The following is a 9150-nucleotide window of genomic DNA, read 5'->3' as shown; positions in this document are numbered from 1 at the left end:
GTCCAGGTGACCCAGGATGAAGAGTAGGATCCCAAAAGCCAGTAAAAGAGTCAGAGACAGTCCATGATCCCACCTTTAGGAGTCCCACAGGAGGACCTTGCTATACAATTGCAACATATTAGAGGGCATAGGTCAGTCCCATGCAGGCTGCCTGGTTCTTGCTTCAGTCTCTGTGAGCCTCTTTAAGCCCAGCCGTAGTCGTAACCATGATGTAAAAAGCTCAATAAGATATAGAGGTCTTTTGATATTGTTTGATATGACTGTTATAAAATAAAACAACATTACAGTGATGTAAGCCATTACTGTCTATTATAACCTAAAGCCAGTAAATGAATTTAAAGTGTTAAAGCAGATTGAAACAAAATGTTACTGTGTATGAGACATTATAAAAATATTAAAAAGAAATGTTATAAAAGATCTGAAGAACACACACTTGCCTCTGACTGGAGCAGATGGTTTCATGTAAAAAGAATTTGGAATTTTAGCACACTCAGAAAGATAGGTGGAATTTTGACAGGTGCCAAAGATGTAAAAGCTTTGCAGGGGAAAGTAACAACATTAAAATAGAGACTTTCAAGCATGTACAGAGAATATTAAAAGTAATAATCAGAGACTTCAATATATGAAAGCATTTTCAAAGTAACCACAATTACAATTGTTCTCAGTGTATAATGACTTAATTCTTATTAATGATTGTATTTGTAAATTATTCTGTTGTCATCCAGAAATTTGTTGATTCAAACAGTAATTGTCCATTAATATTTAAGGCAAGAACTTCACAGAGGTTTAGTTTGGTAGTTTGGTATGAAATTGCAGTCAAGATGTGAGCTGTCACTGAAGTTTGTGAAGTTTTGACCATGTCTGGAGTATACACTCCAAACTGGTTTATTTATATTCCCATCATCATGGAATGCCTATCCTTTGTTATATGATTTCTTTTCCTTGTGCAGCTTGAATGTCCTCATCACTTGGCAAAAAAGTCATTGTTTATTCTGCAGAAAATAAGATACAACCCTTAATGCTTTATTATGATCTAACTTAAAAGGTCACGATAATTTTTAATTATTCCTTGAAATCCTACTTCATTGGTGGCAATGAATATAGATCTAGCAGGTGGACATCATTGACTCCATTTCTGAAAGCTCACTACCACTGCTGTCTTTGTGTTTAAAACGAAACCATAGCCCTTAATTAAGTCCATGTTAGTATAGGATTCCAAAAAGAAGTCACTCATTATAGTATGAGGCATATCTATCAGAAAATCTCATTCTCATGAACTTACCTATTTAGTGACACAGAATGAGAAATGCTTACTTTTCTATTATAAGTCTCTCTGGGAAGTCTTAATTTGGAACCATCATAAAGAACTTAGAGTTTGAGAAGTTGCCTGAGAAGTTGTGAGATGCTTAATCTAGGGACAATTTATGAAGACTCAGATTGAAATGGATCCGGAAAGCCACTGCTGCTTCTGGGTGTCACCAGGTTCTGAACCTAATTCAGCCAACTGCCCAGGCGATAAAGGGCAGCAGATGTTACTCCTTACTCCCGTTCCCAATGGGAGATACTGAGAACATCAACAACAACAAAAAGGAATAGCTGCTACCTTTCAAATACTGTTTACTGCTCTCAGTTTCAGGTTGCCTTTTCAAACCCTAAGTAGTTCATATGGCTTTATTTGGCCTCTCACATCTATTGGTCCCAAGTTCAATCAAATGAACTGCTGAAAGTTAAAACCTGAACTAGCTCATGTGCTGAACAATGCACTCAAAACAAGCCTAGGGCAGCAAACGGGATCTTAATTGCTACTGCTATTTCTCCAGTGCTTTGCCCTCTAGGTGACTGTGTGACAAGAGATGTCAATGAATTAAGAATAGTGGAACAAAATTCCTGGGCACGAATACTAACTCCCCTGCCTGTTATCTCTCAGGCAGGTCCCTCCTTAGCTCAGGTAATCCTACTTAGCAGAGTCACCTGGAGGTGTTAAGCGATTATGGACTGCCCTCACTTCAGAGGTCTCTTGAAGAGGCATGCGGGGGAATAATCACATTACCCTGGCCATTATTAAGCATTTATTGAATGCCACTGGAGGGCTAGCCATTACAAGCGAGTATCCATTTTGCACACATTAGAAAATGTATATGCCCTTTACCTCAGAAACATATTAACAGCATTGCTCTTCCTGTCATGTTTGCTTTCATTTCCTATGGAATCTTTGGGGACTTCTTAGGTGGTAAAGGGCACATTTGATTGTTTTTCTAGGATGAACTTTCATCCTCCCTGTCAGTTCATCCCAGTTGGGAAATATGTCTATTCCCAGAAATGATCTCCTTCCTCAGCCATTTCTAGAGTGTCAGGAAGGCAAGCATTCATTTCACTCTGCACAGTTTAACGGGAAAAGGAAACTGGCGGAGCGATAGCTGTTTGTACTTGCTGCTGCTCAGCCTCGGAAGCATGCGGTATTTCAAAGGTGACTTTTGTAGATTTTGGAGTGTCCCAGGCATATTTGTATAAAGTACTTATTGAGAAATCCACAGTGCCCAGGAAGCACACCCACAGGGTTGGTTCAGGGTATTGTTCCTGAGCTGAAGGTGAATAACCTGTGAAGCAGAATCATTTAGCTTCTTTCTCCTGGCTTTGCCATCAGCAAATATTTGAGACCATTTGAACATAGACCATCTAGCATGCATATCTACTATTTTTATTTTAACAACTTGGTTGGAATATGGGAAGAAAAATCTACTGAGGAAATTTCTACCTATAATTTTGCCATGAGATACTGTATACAAACATGATTTTGAAATTTTAGAAGATGAGATTTAGTGTGTTCATTTATATAGGGGTATTGTAACTTACATGATAAACACCACAACTTTATCCTGGGAATGTGTGTAGTAAATATTAGTTGGACAAGTCTCACTGGTGCCAAAGGTCTTCTTATATTAAAATTCTAAACCCCTATTCACAGACCCCTATAATCTTTCCTCAATGCCTCTGCAATTTTCAAACTCAAAAAAATAATATCTTCATTTTTTGTTTAAAACTGAAAGACATAAAAAGTTTAAACCATTTAAAGGATGGTAAACAGCATCTCCAACATAATAACCACTCTTGCCTTTAGATGTACACTTTTGATAGTGTCCCAAATATTCCAACACAGAATAGCAATTTGGCCATATTTTCCTCATCTTCTACTTATTTCAATAGTACATGATAAATATATTTTATCCTATTTTTTATTTACTTCATTGCACAATACACAAGTGAATCCAATGTTCAAAATTATACTGTTATGGAATGTTTACATTTAAATATATTTTGTTTTGCAATTACAGTTATTTTCTAGAAGCATGGAATTTATTTCTTCTTTTAAATTGTCTACTTATACTCTATTTGCAGAAGCAGACAAGAAAGAATAACACATTTGTTAGTGTACGATTGCAAATGTGTGCATATGTTCATGGATTTTCATATACCCACATATTAAATAATACCTCTATCTATTTGTTGCATTTTCTAGAACTACTGTAGAAAGAAATACTGCTTTCTTATTTTGTTTTGTTTTATTTTGTTAATTATAAGAAGACAGAAACTTGAACCTACTGAAAACTATGATATGAAAGTTAAAGAAACAACTCAAAACATGTACCTTGATGGGCATAAGTAGTATCATAAAAAAGCAAAAAATGAAGTCTTTCTCACGTTATTTGAGGCCGTGGACAAGCTTTTCCCCCTGAACTTTTCAGTTTGGTAAGGCAAGTGAGTATCAATCCTGGAAGTGTTCTTTGTAGTTGATTTCTGTCTCTTACAGCTCTAACAAACATACTCTTTAATATCTAAAATATCACTTTTTGCCTCCCAGGGTATCCAGCAAATTTGATTGGTTAAGTAGACAGCACCATATTAATCATGCTATATGTACCTTAAAGATAAATGATTTAAATTGAAATAAATCATGAATACCACAATATATCATTAAACATTAACTCACTTTTAATTTACAACAGAATAGCCCAAGCTACACACATTTTTCGGATTGCACAGTCAAATTTCTATCAGATATTTAGTATATAATGAGTTTAAATTGTTATTCAAGTGCAGAGAGTGCTTTGTGTAATCTCTCACTTTTCTCCTTCTGTGTCTAAAGTAAATTCCTGCAGGGGAAATTGTACCTTCAAAATGAGTGCTTTCAAAATAGAAAAATATCAAACATGTGATCTTCAACAGAAGCCTTTCGCTTTGAAACTTCACTCTGCCATTAAAACCTTCAGTCCAGCCTTCATTTCCTCAAGTCTGTGTTCATAATTTTGTTTTGTACATCTAAATAGTTTTAGTTTGATTTAATATTTTGGGAATTAGTTAGGAGTCTCTTTATGAGTTAGTTCAGATTCTTAGTCTTAAAGAAGAACAAAATTCCTTTTTGGATTCTTACAAAGAATACATTTATCTTTATTTTTATCCTCCTATTTTCCTAGCTATCCAACTGCATATTTTTAAATTTTGGCTTCATTTCCCCCCATATTTTCTATTTTTTGACTTAAAAACTTTGGGTTCTTTTTTGTCCTTAAGATTGTCATTTGGAAGGCATATTTCTCTCTTTAATTTCAAGTAGAGGATTCACACAGGTTTAAAGAAAATCATAAGACTAACAATGGTAAAAAAGGCGGGTGCCTATCCAATGTTCAGATGGTGAGACAATTAATCAGAACACCGTATTTTGGGTTTGGTTTATATACTTTATATATTCTCATGATACTCATAAAAATATTTTATTACATATTTTATCACCAGAAATTATTGGCTATGTTTCTGTCTTTGTCAGAATCTTGACAATTTCCTTAGGTAGTTAGTTCTATTTCTTAGCTCCTTCTTCCTAAATCATACATTTTCTTCATTTGTATATTTATGTCTATTAACTTTTCCCTGGAGTACAATATATATTTAGCTACATGGGTGACATCGTCCCATATCTAAAGGTCACACAAAATGAACACTTATAAATAAATTATTTAGAAATTGTGGACTTCAGTTTACTCAGGTTTTCTTAAGTACTGCTTTATTATTTTCTAACATATAATTTTTTTCTTTCACTTTCTTTGTTATTCAATTTTTTCTTTAAATGTTTTCAGAAAATTCTAAATTACTTATAAAATAAAAAATTGCCAGGTTTATTATCATACCTATTCCTTGTTTGCCTTTTTTATATAAAGACGTCTGCCATTATATAATATATAAATTATATATAAATTATTATAAATTATAAATATATAATATTATATATTTATATATAATAATATATAAAGAGTCATAAGGGTGTCTTTCCTTCTAACTACCATTTACATTTAGTCCTTCTGGTTCCAGTGACTGACTTCCTCAGGAGGATCATTAAACATATTTGGATATCTATTACAAATGTTAGGTGGTATCCTTTGCAACAATTATCTTTTTTCCTCTTGTCTATGCTTTGAATTAGTTTCTTGTTTTCATTGTTTTCCTTGTTGTAAATTCTTGAATTTAACCACTGTCATGTAATTCTCTCATACCCCCGGCTCTTTCTGTACATCTTTCCTAAGTCAGAGTCTTTTTTAGTTTTCCTCTATAACATTGCCTCATCTTTTATCTTCACAGCAATTTTCTCAGTACACAAAGAGATGACGAAATCTGGCAATTAGGACTTTATGTAATAAATTCTCTCTAAACCTTGGTGTGGTTGTCTGTATTTTTAGTGTTAATTGTTTTGATTCTTTCACATCTAATCTCCATAGTAAATGTTAGTTTCTATTTTATTCACTCGTCCTCAGAGATAAAATATAATTTGACACTTGCTTTGCACAAAATAATGTAAACCAATTTTTCTCATGTACTGTGTAAAACTAGAATTTTCTTTAAGCTAAAATTTTACTGTCAGATGATACAATTTAATGATATTTTAATGAATTTAACACAAAAGGGAAAAACTTAGATTTTTGCATGTATTCTTGGAGCTGCTCTGCAAATTCTGTCTTGGGATTATATTCTTTGACTAATACTGTATCTGACATCCGTTTTATTAGACAAACCTAAATCCCCTTTATTTTCTTATAGGTTGGAAAGTCACATCTGATGTCAAAATGGGATTTATATACATTTGTTTATATATGCACACATCAATGAAGAGCATGGGACAAAAAATTGTGCTCCACACATAAACCTGGTACTCATCACCATTGCATTCATTTTTCTGTGTTCCAAACTGGCTACTATATCTAAATTGGAGGCAAATAATAAAACAAAAGAAACATTCTTACTTACCTGAAATTCCTCTGATACTTTCCATTTTCTCTTTCATCTTAAAAAATTATATCTAAACTGTTATTATTACTTGCATATGTGTGCAAAGTGAAAATATAGATTTATAAAGCCTAAGTCAAGCTATTTAATTATGCATTAATTTATATATGTTTTAGTAAGAACACTGAAAATGCAGTTAGAATTATTTTAAGTGTACCAGGCATTGCAAAGAGCTGTGATCACTGTCATGTATCAAAAATTGGTATATTGTTAAAAATTTATGTCCTTTGACTACCAACTCTCTAACCTCCTTCCCTACCAATATTGTATGACTGTCCTTCAGTGTTCTACTTGTGAGAGCTTGATTTTTTTTAAGTAGTTATAAGAGTGATATGCAGAATTTATCTTTCTTTCTTTGGTTTATTTCACTTAATATATTGCTCAACAGATTCATCCATCTTGCTACCAATTATAGAACTCCCTCCTTTGTTAAAGTTGAATAGCCCACTATGTACATAATATTTCAATGTATATACTATACCTTCATTTATCCATCAATGCACACTTAGATTGGTTCTGTGTTATAAATTATGCTATGTTGCACACAGTAGTGCATGTCTTTTTGCCATACTTATTTCAATTTCTTTGGCTATATATACCCCCATTAGTAGAATTGCTAGATCATGGTAGATTTATTTTTAATTTTTGATGAAACTTCATATAGTTTTGTAAATGACAATGAATTTAGACTTTCACCAGTGTGTATGTTCCCTCATTTTCCCAACCTTAATAACCCTTGTTATCATTTAATAGTAACCATTCTAACTACTGTGTGAGCAAACCTCATCCTTGTTTTAAATTGCATTTCCCTGAAAATCAGTAATGTTGAGCAATTTTCTTATACTTTTTGGTCATTTCTTCGTCGTTTCTTCAGAACTGTATATTCAGATCCACTGTCATTTTTACTGTCTACATAAGTACTCCTTATTAGTTAATCAGTCAGCTAATATAGTTTTGGTTTGAGTTGACTTCGTTTTACATTTTGATTACTAAAACTTTATCAGATATATCAGATATTTGGCTTTCAAATGTGCTCTTCCATTCTGTATGACCACTTCATTTCTAAGATTTGACACTCTTGCAAGTGTATGTATCTTTTAAAGTGCTAGGAATAAGCTGGTCAACTGCCGTGTTCTAGATTATAGAAATGCCCCAGTACACAAAACTGTTCTACCACTGTAAACATCTTATTTGTAGTTCACCAAGTTTCTCTAGTTTACTGTGCATGGTAAGTGAGACAATAGTATCAAGTTACCATATACAGTTGTGGTTTATAAAAAAGCCAGTTCTTCTCCCTTATTCTAAATTGACACCCAGTTTTCCTCCCTGCATATAAAAAATATACAAAGCATACATATGAATGAACAGTAAAACTATACTGCCTGAATGGGCTAATTAAACTCACTCTTGAACAAATGGTATTTTAGTTAGAATTTCAAGCATCTTATTTTTCTGAAAATTAACCTTATCTCTTCCTAAATGTGACTGATCTTGTTGGACTTATAAAATTAACCTATTCCCTTACCTTTTTTAATACACAAAAATCCATTTATTAAAGAGTGGTTTGGAATAAAGCTCAAATTTATAACTTGCTGTATTTTATAAAATTTGTAAAGCATCCTGCTTACAACTCAAGATAAGCAAGAATATAAAAAATATAAATTGCCATGAGTTGGGATGAGACACATAAAAACTGTAGCACAATTTTGAAAATGAGTTCTGCATTCAGCACAAGTCAGTTTCACGTCTGTTTGTGCACATTCTCTCTTTGTTGTTGTTTATTTGTTCTCACTAAGAATCTTTCTAATTAGCATGATGTTTATAGCACTCTGTAATTTTATAAACAATAGGTGTAAGCAAGGCTTATGAGTGGGGGTTGAATTTAATTTTTAGTATATAGTCAGTAATGAGGTAATATATCATCTACTGAAAATTCTACAGTTTTAATTTCCAAATTTGAAGGTTTTCCTAGATTTGCTATTCGTTATTAAGGTTGGTTTTGATTTATACAAAAAACATTTCCTTTGATGAATTATCAGTAGATAATGGAATATATGTATGTTTCAAACATATATATATATATATGTATATACATACATTGGTAGTTTTCTTTATTGTTTGATTAATAATTTATAGATCTACATTTTTTCACTAGTTGCCAGTTCTTACCTTTGTGTATTAAAATAGGTTTACTGATTTTATATACTGTACCTTGTGAATAATTTTAAATTTTTATTTTTATTAGTAATTCTAAATTACTGATATTCAAGAGAACTGTCAGAAAATCTCTCTGATGTTAGTGTGTAATCTGAAAGCTGAAAACAACAATGTGCTTCCAAAGTTCCTAAAATGATCTGAAGCCATTCTAATATTAACAAATTTAATATTTGTAAATAATTCATGGGAAAAGCCTAAATATTATTGCCAAGCTATATTATTGCACAAGTCCAGATAATTCAAAATGACTTGTGAGAATCAATCATACATTGATGGGTGAGAGTCTTCTGTTTTGTGTTAATTTCATTGGTTAACTGCTCCTCACTACAATACATTGATAAGCAAAAGATTTAGGCTAGCAAACCTCTCTTAACAAAATAAACACCCAAATGCCAGTGGACAAAGTGTGCTGACCAGCAAGGGTGTGAAACCAAATTGCTGTTTATGATGTGATGTGTCTGACTCCACGTTATAATTCTAAATTATGGAAAGGATTGGAACCTATACAGTCTTGGGAGAGAGCAGACATGCAGAACAGCTACCTTGCACATCGATATTTATTTAAAGTCTAACTGATCTGTTGCCATCCGGAGACGATAAAACACA

Source organism: Microtus ochrogaster, chromosome 8 (assembly GCF_000317375.1).
Source record: "Microtus ochrogaster isolate Prairie Vole_2 chromosome 8, MicOch1.0, whole genome shotgun sequence".
Taxonomy (NCBI): domain Eukaryota; kingdom Metazoa; phylum Chordata; class Mammalia; order Rodentia; family Cricetidae; genus Microtus; species Microtus ochrogaster.
Note: the sequence above shows the minus strand (reverse complement) of the source record.